General features: G+C 38.6%; 1 protein-coding gene across 10 annotated transcripts in view; it reads right to left on the bottom strand.

Moving 5' to 3' along the window:
* The window catches only part of Nlgn1 (neuroligin 1), a 926408-nt gene that overhangs the window by 721340 nt on the left and 191701 nt on the right, over positions 1-13367 (bottom strand). Inside the window, exon 3 of one of the 10 annotated variants that reach the window (XM_040754611.1) lies at positions 8933-9022. The exons of 8 other annotated variants lie outside the window; for them this stretch is intronic. The gene's annotated coding sequence lies outside the window, so the exon portion shown is untranslated. Of the gene's footprint in view, positions 1-1143; positions 1808-8932; positions 9023-13367 lie in introns of those variants that run through there. One more of the 10 variants, XM_040754610.1, reaches the window with a different exon arrangement.

Raw genomic sequence — 13367 nt, 5'->3', positions numbered from 1 at the left:
TGAAAGACACTAAAGTGTGAAGGGATGTAAGGGGGTTTCATCTATCTAAGCCACCTATAGACACTTGTATACATTCATAAATACTTACATATTATGCATTATTATGTAAATAATTGTGCTGGAGCTACGTGGGCATCAAACTTCGGTGAGAATAGTGCCCTTTTCCTTATTCCAAAGTAACTTTTACTTTCCTAAGTCAATTAATAGTCACACATTTGAAAGATTAATTTAAATTACCTCTGGCAAAATCGATTTCCTTCTGAGAACACAGTAGAACATTTCTTTTTCTAGAGAGCTACAAAATTTCTTTAACTGAAGAAAAATGTTTAAACCTAAATTCAGCTGCAAGAAAATCTCTAGAAACACAAGCGCTCAGAGCTCACTGGAAAAGAAAAGCCAGGAGTCCAGGAGCAGGGCAAGGCAGGTTGGGATCACAAATGCAGCTGGCTGCCTGGTGCACTCGCCAGCCTGGGCCCTGGGCTAAAACGCTGCAAAGAGGCACATCTAACTCAAGAAAGTTAAGTCTCACTGTATTATGCAAAGTCCTACAAGGAAGTCACGAGATAACCTGTGTGGCAGAATCCCACTTCCTTCTTCTGGATCAGATGCAGTGACTGTAACCCTTTAGTGTCTGAGAGAAGGGGGAGATGGGGAAGGGCAGGAAGAAACAGAAGAAGGGAGCTTATGAATAAGAGCACTCTCCCTTGCCTACTGCATCCCCATCGAAATTCCCCAGAAAGCTTAGCCAGCCAGGGAAACTGGGCCGAGGCAGCACTACGTGGACCTGAGCTCTCCCCACCCCTGAGCAGGATTTTCTAAGCACTGGCTGCCTCTTTTCCGTAAAGTGTCCCTAGGAGAAAAATCACCAGTCCAAGAGGGGATGTCACAGCTCAGAGATTCTCTCCCCACCTCCAGGGCAAAGTTGGGGGGCAGGAGGCTGCTTGGCTTCCCTACTGAGGCCACAAAACCCAGGTTTTGAAGCTTGGTGCTGGCAGAGCGGTTGCTCGAGATGCCTGGGAGGTGCGCGGGGTGGGCTGCCAGCCTGCTAGCCCCATTTCTCCGGCGGCCCCGAGTCCGCAACCGCTTTCGCACAGTGGTACCCAGACCCGCAGCCCTCTCCCGAGGAAAGAGCCACAAACTTACCCACAGCAAGACACGTCCGCGGAGGGAGCCCCCTCATCTTCCCCCAGTCCTTTCAATTATTCAAGGAGACAGTTTTAACAAACACTTCGCCTTCAAATTCAAGCCGAAATGGCCAAAGTATTTACCAGTTTGTAGATGCTTTCTTTTCAACCTCAGGAACTGGGTAATTCTTGTTTCAGAATTCAAGACGCTTCCCTTATTTATTTATTTATTTTTCTTTAAGCAGCCGCAACCCTGGTTCCACCTCCCCCTCCCTCTTTATTCACCCACGGACACTTCCTAAACGTGTGGATTGATGCTTTTTTTCTCTCCAGACGCTGCACGATCTAGAATCCTGGAGAACCAACCCCGCATCCGTGTAATTCCGACCATCAGGCAAGAAAATACAAACGATCAAACAACGTTACTTCTTTGAGCTGCGATCAGATAATCCTACTAATCCAATAGATTTATCTCGATTGGAAATTGACCTCAAAAAATGAATTCCCAATGCTGGTGTCCAGTAGAACGATTCCGTGTTCTTATCCGGGTTACCAGGAGCTGTGGCTTCTTTCTTTCATTTTCTTTCTTTCTTTTTTTTTATAAAAATCTTTTTGGATTCCGGGTGCACTGCTCACAAAAAAATGCCGAGGACCCTGGTTTTCCCCTAATACAGGTTTCTACTCCAAATCAATGCAGAATGAAAAATGATACAAAGGTACCCCTAGTGGCTCGAGGCGATATTGCAAGGATTTCACTTTTTTTTCCTTCATCCCCTCTTCACCTTTTCCACCCCGCCCCCCAGCTTCCCTTGCTCCTCTGGCTTCTGGGGATAACTTGTTGTTATAGCAGCTGGAAAACTGAACCCCGATTAACACTGGTAGAATAAAGCTACCTGAACACACGAGTGGCATTTGCCTTACACTGGAAGACTGAAGATCTGTGTTTCTGCATCCTCAGTATTTGCATTCCTCCCTGATGCCTTTAGTAGCTAAAAAGCGAATTTGGGGAATCAATATTCAACAAAATGTATGTGCTTCCTAAATAGCGGTAATTAGTAATGTACACACACACACACACACACACACACACACACAGATCCTAGCCTTCCTGAAATGCATTGTTTTCAGAAAACTGTTTAACATTTTGTTTCCTTTGAATACATATGACAAAGGATATGAATTATTTAGGTATTATTTTGCTATTTTCGATTTTTTAGAAATTCAATTACACGTATTTATTTGTTTATTTACACTATGCATGTATGTGCAGCAAACCTGCCCATGCAAGCACACATGTCTGAGCATGTGCATGGAAATCAGAGTACAATTTTAAGGAGTGAGTTCTCTCTGCCTTGTGGACCCTAGGGATCAAAATCAGGTCTTCAGGTTTGGTGTCAATCACCTTTGTCCACAAGCTCCCGTTTTTAAATATTTTAGACGTGTTTTTATTACTTTAGCTATATATGCATATGTGTGCATTTGCTTATATGTATGTCACATGTGTTTGCAAGTGCCCACAGAGGGAGCAGTCATTGGATCCTAGAGTGAACTATTTGTGAGCCACACAGCATGGACGCTGAAACGCGAACTTGGGTTCTTTGGAAAAGCAGTAAGCACTCTCAGTTATGGAATCATCTCTCCAGTCCCTCATATTGGGTTTTTGATGTCTGTTCAGAGAAGCAGGCTCTTTCTCCTGAGTCTGCAGAAAAAGGGAAAGGTCTCCATGTTGCTTCCTTGAATCCTTTGAGTTCAGTTGCCTGAGCATCAGCACTGGGAGCTCTGGCAGGTTTCAAAGCACAGGACCAATGCAGAAAATTCTGGCCCCTTTTGCTAAGAAGCTTTCCACACAGTCTCACAAACAGTATCTGCCAATAAGCCAGCAATCTTCCAAATGAAGACGGTAGGTTTTTAGGGCTGAGACTCTCCAATCTTAACAAGCCCTCTGAGAACACTTTGATTATCAAGGGCCTGGGAAAATACAGAAGTTGGATTCTCTTTCATGCTGATGGTTCTGTAGCTGCAGAAACTGGAAAATGTTTCTTAACTGACTAAATAATTAAGCCTTTAAGTGTATGAACTGCTAAAGAGTCAGGAGACATTCCTTCTACCACTGGCTTTGCTGTTAATTGGCTATATAACTTTGAGCAGTAGCTTTTTGCCTATGGGTAATTTATCTATTAAAATTCAAAACAAATCAAGAAACACACATGCTCCTAAATGGAAGATTCAATATTGCATATTAATCTGTAATACAAATATGATCATTATTACAATATAACTACAATTTTTCATGGACCCCCAAAAAGTTAATTCTGAAATATATATGCAAAACTAAATGATAAAGAACTGTCAAAATATAAGTAGAAATAAAAACACCAGGAACAATGTTCATGGAGTTTCAATGGGAACTATTACTTCTTAATCCAGAATGACTATGGTTATGATTCAATCCCAGAATCTAGTTCAGAGGAATAGGGGGAAAATCCCAGAAATTTTTGCATACATTTATGGGAACTAGATAAATCCCAGATGACATATGAACTATTCAGACACTGCCTCATGCACACGTAAAAAAATAGATTTTTAAGTTCTCATCATACTTGAGTTTGTATTTGAGGTAGGATAAAGGGCAAAAAAAATAAAACAGAAATTACTTTTATATTTCTCATAAATGTATTTTAAACAATATGAGATGTCAAAATAGAGCATGAAAATGAAGAGTCACTTGACTGAAGAGAAGTCTCACCATCCGATAAGCGCCTGCAAAGGGCACTCAAGGATTCTTGGTCATTAGAGAAATTCACAGCAAGATGATAGGATGACACTTCACAGCTGAGGTATCAGCTAGAGTCACAAACCCGGAGCCTGGCATAATGATGAAGAGGTGAAGAAGCCTTAGAGAACAGAGCAGTGAAAGTGCAGAGGGTCTAGAAAGCAGCTAAGAAATTGTTAAATATTCTCACAACCTACAAATTCATCTTTTCGTTCTGAGAAATAGTTGCTACAGAATTGCTGAAAAGGGCTAAAAAATATAAAGTCAAATTATCCAGGGCAACAGAGTGCTGTAATTGTAGAAGCACCCCAGAGAAAAGTGGAAGTCCTTTAGATAGTTGAGTTACCATGGAAAATCTCAAAAAATATCACATAGACAAAATATTGGCTACTGCCTAAGATGTCTGATGGACATTTAATCACAAGTATATATAAAATTGTATACGTAATGGTACTGGAGAGCTGACTCATTGTTTAGCTCTATTTGCTGTAACTGGAGAGAAACTGGATTCAAATCTCAAAACTCACATGGCAGCTCACAACCATCTGTAACTCCAGTTTCAGGGGATTTGATGCCTTCTTCTGGCCCCCATGGGCACCAGTCACACATGTAGTGCACATACATGTAAACATATACATGAGCAGACAAACAATTATACACATAAGAAATAAAAATAAGTGAGTCTTGAAAGCATGTAAAAATGGGATCTGTTAATTTGGGGAACACACATATGTAACCATAGTTTACTATCTGAAAAAGATAATAAGCAAAATTTAAGGCCAAGATCACCCCTGGGAAGGAATGGGTTAACAAATTTGGCACCAGCATCTCTAGTACCTTCACCTGATTCCATGATGCTTTATTTCCCATGCTGTATCTGGAACTATGTTCTTATAAATTAATTCTATACCTGAAATATTTCATTAATATAAAATCCTTAGACTAGATAGATTCTATGAACCCTTACAGCATTATGAAAAAAATTAATTATAAGTTAAAACTTTCAAAGGAAAATAGCTTGATGATTTTGAGCACAAGGTAAGAAAATTACTTAGTGAAAAAAACATAAAATCTAAGTAAATGGAGATATAAAAAATAATGTAAGAACTCAGAATCATTTTGAAAATAGATTCTTCTCTCATAAGATACATTCCAACCACAGTTCCCTTCCCCCCAAATCCTCCTAACTCCCCACTACCTACCCTTTCCCCCAAATCCACTCCTCCCATCCCTAGGTGTTTTCTCTTTAAAAAAGAGCAAGTGATCCAAGAGATGACAGCCAAACAGCACAACACAAGATATAATACGACAAGGTGAAACCCTCATATGGAGGTCAGACAAGGCAACCCAGTAGGACGTAAAAGAGCTTGCAAAGAAGTCCGAGGTACACCTGGTCCCACAAGAGTCCCCAAATAATACCAAGCTAATGGCCATAATATTTGATGCAGACCCATGCTTGAGTTTCTGTGAGTCTGTGTGTGCCCTGTTTAGTTGCTTTTGTAGGCCATGTTCTCCTGATATCCTCCATCCCCTCTGACTCCTACAGTATTTCCTCCCCCCGCTTCCTTGGGGTTCCCAAGCTCCAGTGGAGGGGGTCCTGATGGAGATCTCCAATTTAAACTCTTCCAAATAATGTCTGGCTGTGGGTCTCACCAAGTTCCCTCCCATGTGTGCTGGAGGAAGCCTAGCTAAAGATGAACAGTCAAGGCACCAATCTGTGAGTATAGCAGAACACCATTAGGAATCATTTCATTATTAATTAATTTGTTTGATTATTTTTGTAAGTCATGTTTGGCTAGACATGGGCTTGCTCTAGTGGTGTGGGCCACAAGTTAACCAAAGTTTGCTTATCCATTTCCACAAGTTCAGAGCCACCACTGTCCATTATATCTTGCAGATAGGACAGATTGTAGGGTAAGGGCTTTGTGGCTGAGGCAGTGCCTAGGATTCTCTTTCCATAGCTTATTGTATACCTTCTTGTGTAAAAGAGACTAGAGTGTAGAGATGAACACTCCGTGCAGGTACTTGCTCTACCTCTCCAAGTTCAATGGCCTGTGATGGTGTTGCTCTTGGCAATGGGTCCCAATTGGCAGTTTTCAGTATCCTAGCATTAACCTGGGTTGTTTAGGAATCTCCACAGGACCTCCTCAGCCAATAACTCAACTGAATGTCACCTAGGTCCATGGATGGAAACCTTTCCTGACTACAAAAGATGATCAATTCAGACTCCCTATCCTCCATTACTAGGAGTCCTCACTAGAGTCAACCTCATAGATTCTAGGAGATTTCCACTTCACTAGGTTTCCACTCCATCCCCCAAATGCCCTGCCAATTCCAGCTGTCTCTTTCCACACTCTCTCCCTTGATCTCACCCACCTCCATCCGATCTCACCCACTCCTGTCTCCACCTAGCCCCAGTCCACCTGTAAAACCTATTGTATTCCCCTTCACAGGGAGAATCTTTCATCCCCACTTGAGACCTCCTTTTAACCTAACCTCTCTGAGTCCGTGGGTTACAGCTTGACTATTATTTTCACTATCGCTAATATCCATTTATAAGGGAATTCATATCACATTTCTCTTTCTGGGTCTTGTTTACCTCATTTGGATGATTTTTTTTCAATTTGCATACATTTGTCTGCAAATTTCATAATACCAGTTTTAAAAAGCAGTTGAGTAATGTTTCATTGTGTAAATGTACCCCATTTTCTTTATCAACTCTTCAGCTGAGAGTCATCTAGACTGTTTTTAGTTTCTGGCTATTATGAATAAAGCCACAGTGAACATTGTTGGGCAAGTGTTCTAGTGTTAGGATGGAGCACACTTTAGGTATGTTCCCAAGAGTGGGATACATGGGTTTAGAGATAGATCAATCCCAATTTCCTGAGGAACCACCCACCATCCTCATTCCCATAGTGCTCCCAACTGCAATCAAAGGAGTGTTCCCCATGTTCCATATCCGTGTCATTATGAGTTGTCATTTGTGTCATTGATCTTAGCAATTCTGACAGGTGTACAATGGAATCTCAGAGTCATTTAGATTTGCATTTCCATGGTGGATAAGAGTGTTGAATGTGTTTTTACATGTTTCTCAGGCATTTGAGATTCCTCTATTGAAGCATCTCTGCCCCATTTTTACATTTAATTATTTGTTTTTTATAAACCTAGTTCCTTGAGTTCTTTATATATTTTGGATATTAGACTTCTTTCAAGTGTGAAGTTGGCAAAAAATCTTTTTTTCATTCCGTGTGGCTGCATCTTTGTCCTATTAATGGTGTCCTTTGCCTTACAGAAGCTTTTTAAATTTCATGACGTCCCATTTATTAATTGTTGATATTAATGCCTGTGCTATCAGTGTTCTATTTAAAAAGTTGTCTCCTGTGGCAATGTATTCAAGGCTGTTCCCCACTTTCTCTTCTGCCAGGTTCACTGTGTCTGGTTTTATGTGGAGGTGATTGATCCACTTGGGTTTGAATTTTGTTCAGGGTGGTAAATATGGACCTCTTTGCATTCATCTCCATGCAATCATCCAGTGCATGCAGTGATCTGATGCATCATATGTTGAAGATGCTTAATTTTTTCCAGTGTGTATTTCTGTCTTTTTAATTAAAAATCGGGTCTACATAAGTGTGGGAAATTTTATCTGGGTTTTCAAGTAAGTCCCATTGAATACGATGCCTGTTTTAATGCAATACCATGAAATTTTTATTACTATACCCCTCTGGTACAACTTGAAATTAGGGATGGTGATACAGTCATCAGAAAACTCAGAATTTTAAAAGTGCTCTTTATAGCAAAATTTAAAAATCACATTATTTTATATTTCTGGGAAGTAGAATTGGATTTAGAGTTGTTTGTTTCTATAACGAGTAATAGAATTTCCAGATAGCAACCAAAATTCACTACCTAAATAAGGAGGAAATGCAACTAAAATTGGGAGGCAAAGGAATGTAACATTTAACTAGCCTTTTTTTTCATTTTCCTTTATTTCATAAATAGTAACAGAACCTCTGAACCAGTGTGATGGGCGATCAATTGATCTGTTGTATTTCACAAGTTAATGAGAAACTACCAAAGATAGAGAAGCCCTAAGCAAAATTATAGTACAGAATTTTCTATCAGAACATTTCAAATATGTATGTGAATTCAAATGGAAGATTTGTTCATATGAAGAATAGGAAATGAAATTCTCTTTCAAAATCACCTGGCATTTTATTTATTAGGCAGCAATCTTTAAAAGCTAGTTTTGTAGGTATGATGCACAGTGTGAGATTCATGCCATCATCTCAGGCTGGAATTGAGAAAGATACTAAATTTAATTGTGAAGCAATCAACTTCCACCACTCAGCTTTCTTGGAAATAGCTAAAGCATTTTGTGATGATGAAACAGTGAGGTGACAATTTAATATCAACAGAACAGGCAGGGAGGAGGATACACAATGCTTAGAAAATCTGAAAAGGCTGACACATCTTTGAGCAACATCTTGTCAAACCATCTTGCAGGCTGGGAGTAACCCTTATAACATCCCAAGTGCAGTCACTTTGTAGAGGCTGACACTACAGATCCTAAGCAGGCCTTGACCATTGAATTCTTGGTTGTAAATAGCTAGTAAATAATTTTAGCAATACTATGGCATCCACGCCAAACAAGTATTAGATGCTGGTACTGAACTAAAGGTTTATTTTCAGTGCTTGAGTTCAAACTGGGCTAGCAACTTAAACTATTCAGTGACAGAAAATATGGGAAATAAGTGGGAGGATGCTGCAGAATGCAAGAAAGAAGGCCAATGAAGGAATATGCACCAAACTCCTACAAAGAAGACAGAAACACACTGAGTTTAGTGTCCCTATGAAACAAATGATAAGTAAAAGAATGAGTTCACAGATCAAACAAAGATGCCAACTGGTATATGAACAGAGTATTATCCTTATAGGGTATATTTGCTAATCTCTTCAGAAAGTGAAAGTATTACCACAGGAAAGCACAGAATTTTGAAGACTCCCAGTGGGGAATGGTAGGCTGAAATGAGCAAACCTGAGAGCTGTGGCAACTCCTTCTTGATGGTAGCAGTAAAATGTCAGCCGCGGGAAAATTGTGGTAAGATGACACAGCCAAACTTCATTTCTGTACCGAATAAAAAGTCACGGTTGAGTAGTTAATGCCAAATGGGTCATGTGAAGAAATAAATAGCAAGATATTGCTAAAAAAGAGACAACAAGGGTTTGCTGTTGTTTTTAATATTAAGTAGTGATGAAAAGAATCACAGTGAATATTTTTGTAAATAAATGAAAATGACATGTATTTTTGAAAATTTTCATACAAAGTATTTTGATCTGTTTTTCCCCTCTCCCCAATTCCAGGGAGATCCTCAATCTTTTATGATCAAATCAGAGGGCTTAAGTTCTAACTACTACCGAACATTTTAGGATAGTGTGATTGTTGCATAAAAAAGGTAAATAACATTTACATGGAAAAACAGGTTTCTCAAGTAGTCTAGAGGAAAAACATCCCACAGCCTTTCTTCAAAATTTCCCTGTTGTATGCTCCTAACAAGTGTTCAAGACTTGAATCTAAATGAATGGCATTCGGGAATTCTAAAACATACAAAACTAAAAGGCAGCATAACATTACAACTGTAGCAGAGGTGACTGCTTACAAGAAGTCTCCTTCCACTGGTGAGGAGCTGTGCACAGCACATAATCCTGCTTAATTAGAAAAGACTACTTAAACCATTTGACTGATGCAGAATATTTCAGGTATGTATTGAAAGAGCACACCTGCTTGGGTGCTAAATATACCAAATGTATCTTTACGTTCTACCATTGAAGACTGCTAATGATGAAGCCTAGATATTTTAAGATGAGAATGCCACATTGAGAAATGGAACCTCATTAAGATTGTTTAAGATAGCAAAGGGTGTGTGTACGTGTACGTGTGTGTGTGTGTGTGTGTGTGTGTGTGTGTGTGTGTGTGTGTGCTTGGTGGTGATGTTATCTAAGTCAGGCCTATATCCTGTAGCCCAGGGGCTTAGCTCAAATGTACAGGCATACTCCTAGGTAAACTTTCATTTCCTGGATGAAACATAATTTTAAAGGACTTTGAAGCTGTAAAAAGCTGGAAATCTATCTGTATCTTTCTAAACAACTTTAATAATATTATTCACAAAGTTTAAAATGTTACAAATATTGGTGCCACTGTATTACTAATTAGGAATCTATTTTGTTGCTCTTTGAAAGATTTCTTTTTAAAATATTTATAATTAGTACTATATTTAACTGAAGAAAACATTGCTTTTAAATATATACACATTCATCCTTAAATATTTTAGCTGACAATAACTAATTTAACATGATACTTTGGTGAGACACTCCGTCGTCTTCAATGTTGGCTTTTATATACTATTTGTGAAGTAGAAAACTATTACACTGAATCTCAGATCATGAGTTATAATTGTGTGTGTGTACAAGTTTGTGTTTGTCCGCATGTGGGAGAGCATCCAAGAGGATGTCAGAGAGCAATTCTAGGAGTCAGTCTTTAGGAATGTCATCTACCTTATTTTGAGACAGGGTCTCAGTTCTCCAGGTAGAGTAGGCTAGACAGTGAGACACAGATAACAAGCATGGCCACCATGCTCGGCCCTGTTTTTTTGTTTGTTTGTTTTATGTGTGTTCTGAATAATATAAACACCTTACCAACGATCCATCTCTTCAGCCCAATCCTGATATTTTAACTCTGCCACACCATGATAAACCTAATCATTGTTTCAGCCCAGAATAAGTTAAATCATAGAAAACCATCACAAGCATTTCTTTAGAAAATCATCTTATTAAACATCACTGATTACGGTGTTCACAAAATATGAACATATTTATGTTTCAAATATTAGCAAAACTTCCTGTGAATTTTGACTATAAACAAGGCTCCTGAGAATTAATTTCTGTATTAAGTTGGAAATAAACTTCAAGGTACATTTCAGGAACAATGCAGTCTCACAGACAAAGAATAGGTAGACTTCCTCAGGGTAGGATTTTATGTTAATTAAAAGTAAATACTACCCAAGGTCCTCATACTTATTCAATACATGAGTTAATAACCATCATCTATCTGTCTTGAAATATTTCATTCCATGATTTCCTAAAATTAACAGAAGGCGTTAAAGGGTAGTTAAGGAATATATCTGCACTTCTCTATTCTGTTATCTTTGTACGTGAAACTGTTTAGTTAGATTATTTTTAATTATTTACAACAAATTGCAGAACATCAGCAATGTCTAAAAGAGATACATTTTCTTAAAGCGGTTTCAATTTGAGTTTAATGTTAGCCTTTTGCCTACACATAATAAAATTTTATCTAATAATTTGGAAACAAGCAATAAGATCACACAGTTGAATTTTAGAACATCATGACAGTTCATAGAGACAAAACTCATTCTTCAAATTGTCCACCCTAAATTCCATGCTCTATAGACTAAATAGACTGAGTGTTGGTGTTTTATTTTTGTTGTTGTTACTGTTTGGTTTAGCTTTTGTTTTGTTTCGGTTTTCCTTCCACATAATTTCCCAAGCCTCCTGTAGAGATCCACAAGCTAAGAAACTGTATTTTTATATTTCAGTTGTCATCTTAGCTACTTATTTCTGCATTTTGCTTAGAGGAATAGAGCAAAGAGGGAAACAGTACATTTTTATAGTATTTACTTATGTGTATTATGCAAAAATAGCCATATCAACAGAGTTCAAGATTCATTATAAATTAGCAATGTTGACAGAATACTAAATTAGGCAATTACATGTTGCTAAAAGTCTTTTTGCTATATGACAGTGTGAAAGACCACTCCTGGTTTATTTTACTTCACTATCCACATCCTTATCACTCCTAAGTCTAGAGAGACCAACTCATCTCTCCAAAGCTCACACAAGTCATTAAACACTCACAGTATGTTTCAATGGCAGCTCAATGAGGAAGAACTCTTGGGTGCTTTTATGCACTCCACAGATTTCCATTTACCACATAGGGAAAGCCCAAGAACACAAATGACTTAACTAAGGTCAGCATGATGTGGGTTGCATTGATGAATGAGAAGTTGGGTCACGCTACTTCTGACCTCTTACTTTGTCTCTTGCTATTAAAGTAATATTGTTACTAATGGATTTGATGAAAACTAAACATTAAATCCTAAGCCACAAACAAAAGTAAAATCAAAATGTTAAATATAAGTAATACAATCTTGTAACCGTCAATGCACCACAGGCAATGTCTGCATCAGAACCTCTTGGTGAACGGTATTTGCACAGCAGAGAACTTTGTGGACATGATTTTATGAGTGGTCTGAATTATCTGGATGAGTCCAGTATAATCATAAAGATTTGCACTAAAGGGACACTGAAATACCAGAGTTAGAATGTGATAACAGAATCAACAGGAACAAGAGCAAGAAATTTCCAGTTGTCCCTGGTTGCTTGAGCTGAAACAGAAAGGGGACACAGCCAATGCAAGTAATTACCTTCTGAAGAGATTCTAAAAGGAACATGCCATGACCAGCCATTTCAGACTTCTGATTTCTTATGTAGTAAGAGAATAAATCTGCCTTAAGTAACTAAATTTGTGACCGTTTGATTCACCAGGAAGAGGAAACTAAAGTATTTCAATAAAATATTTAAATTGTTGTGGGAATACAGGGCTAGAGAAATGGCTTGGTGCTTGAAATCACTGACTGCTCTTCCACAGGACCTGAGTTCCATTCTCAGAATCTACATGGATACACACAACCATTTGTAAGTCCAGTTTCAAAGGATCTGGTACCCTCTTCAGACCTCCACAGGCACCAGGCACACTAGTAATATGGAGACACACACTCAGGCAAAATATCCATAAACAAACCTATCCCATTGTGAGTATAATCAGTGCTTCCCATAGAAACACCATGTGAGTCACAGGTTCAACTGTAATTTTTCCAGAACAATAGCTTTTTATGTGATGGGAAAACAAAACCAGAGTCAATTAAAACAAAATGTAATGATATAGTTAATTTACCCCAATGTATCAACCTTTTTTCCAGCTAGGAGGCCTGGGCAGTCTATAGGACCTCTAACAGTAGAGCCAGTGTTTATCCCTAGAGCAAATAGACTTTGGGAGCCCATTCCCTATGGAGGAATGCTATTGCAGCCCAGATACAAGAAAGAGGGACTCCCACAAATGAAGTGATGGACTTTGATGATTCCCCTGTGGAGGGCCTCACTATCTCTGTCTGGGGAATGGGTAGGGGTGGATTGGGGGGTCAGTGGGAAGCATGGGAGGTTGGGAGGGTGAGGGGAAGGGGGAATTGATATGTAAAGTAAGAGTGCTTCTAAAATAAAAAAATTAAAATTAAAAAATGTATCAATTTTTAACAGGCTGTCAGAATAAAATATCATTAATATTTTGAAATATTTATATCTAGTATCTTCAAAATCTATTACATATAATTCTCTTC

Source organism: Mesocricetus auratus, unplaced genomic scaffold (genome assembly GCF_017639785.1).
Source record: "Mesocricetus auratus isolate SY011 unplaced genomic scaffold, BCM_Maur_2.0 Super-Scaffold_100011, whole genome shotgun sequence".
Lineage (NCBI taxonomy): Eukaryota > Metazoa > Chordata > Mammalia > Rodentia > Cricetidae > Mesocricetus > Mesocricetus auratus.
This window is presented reverse-complemented; position numbering and strand designations above follow the sequence as displayed.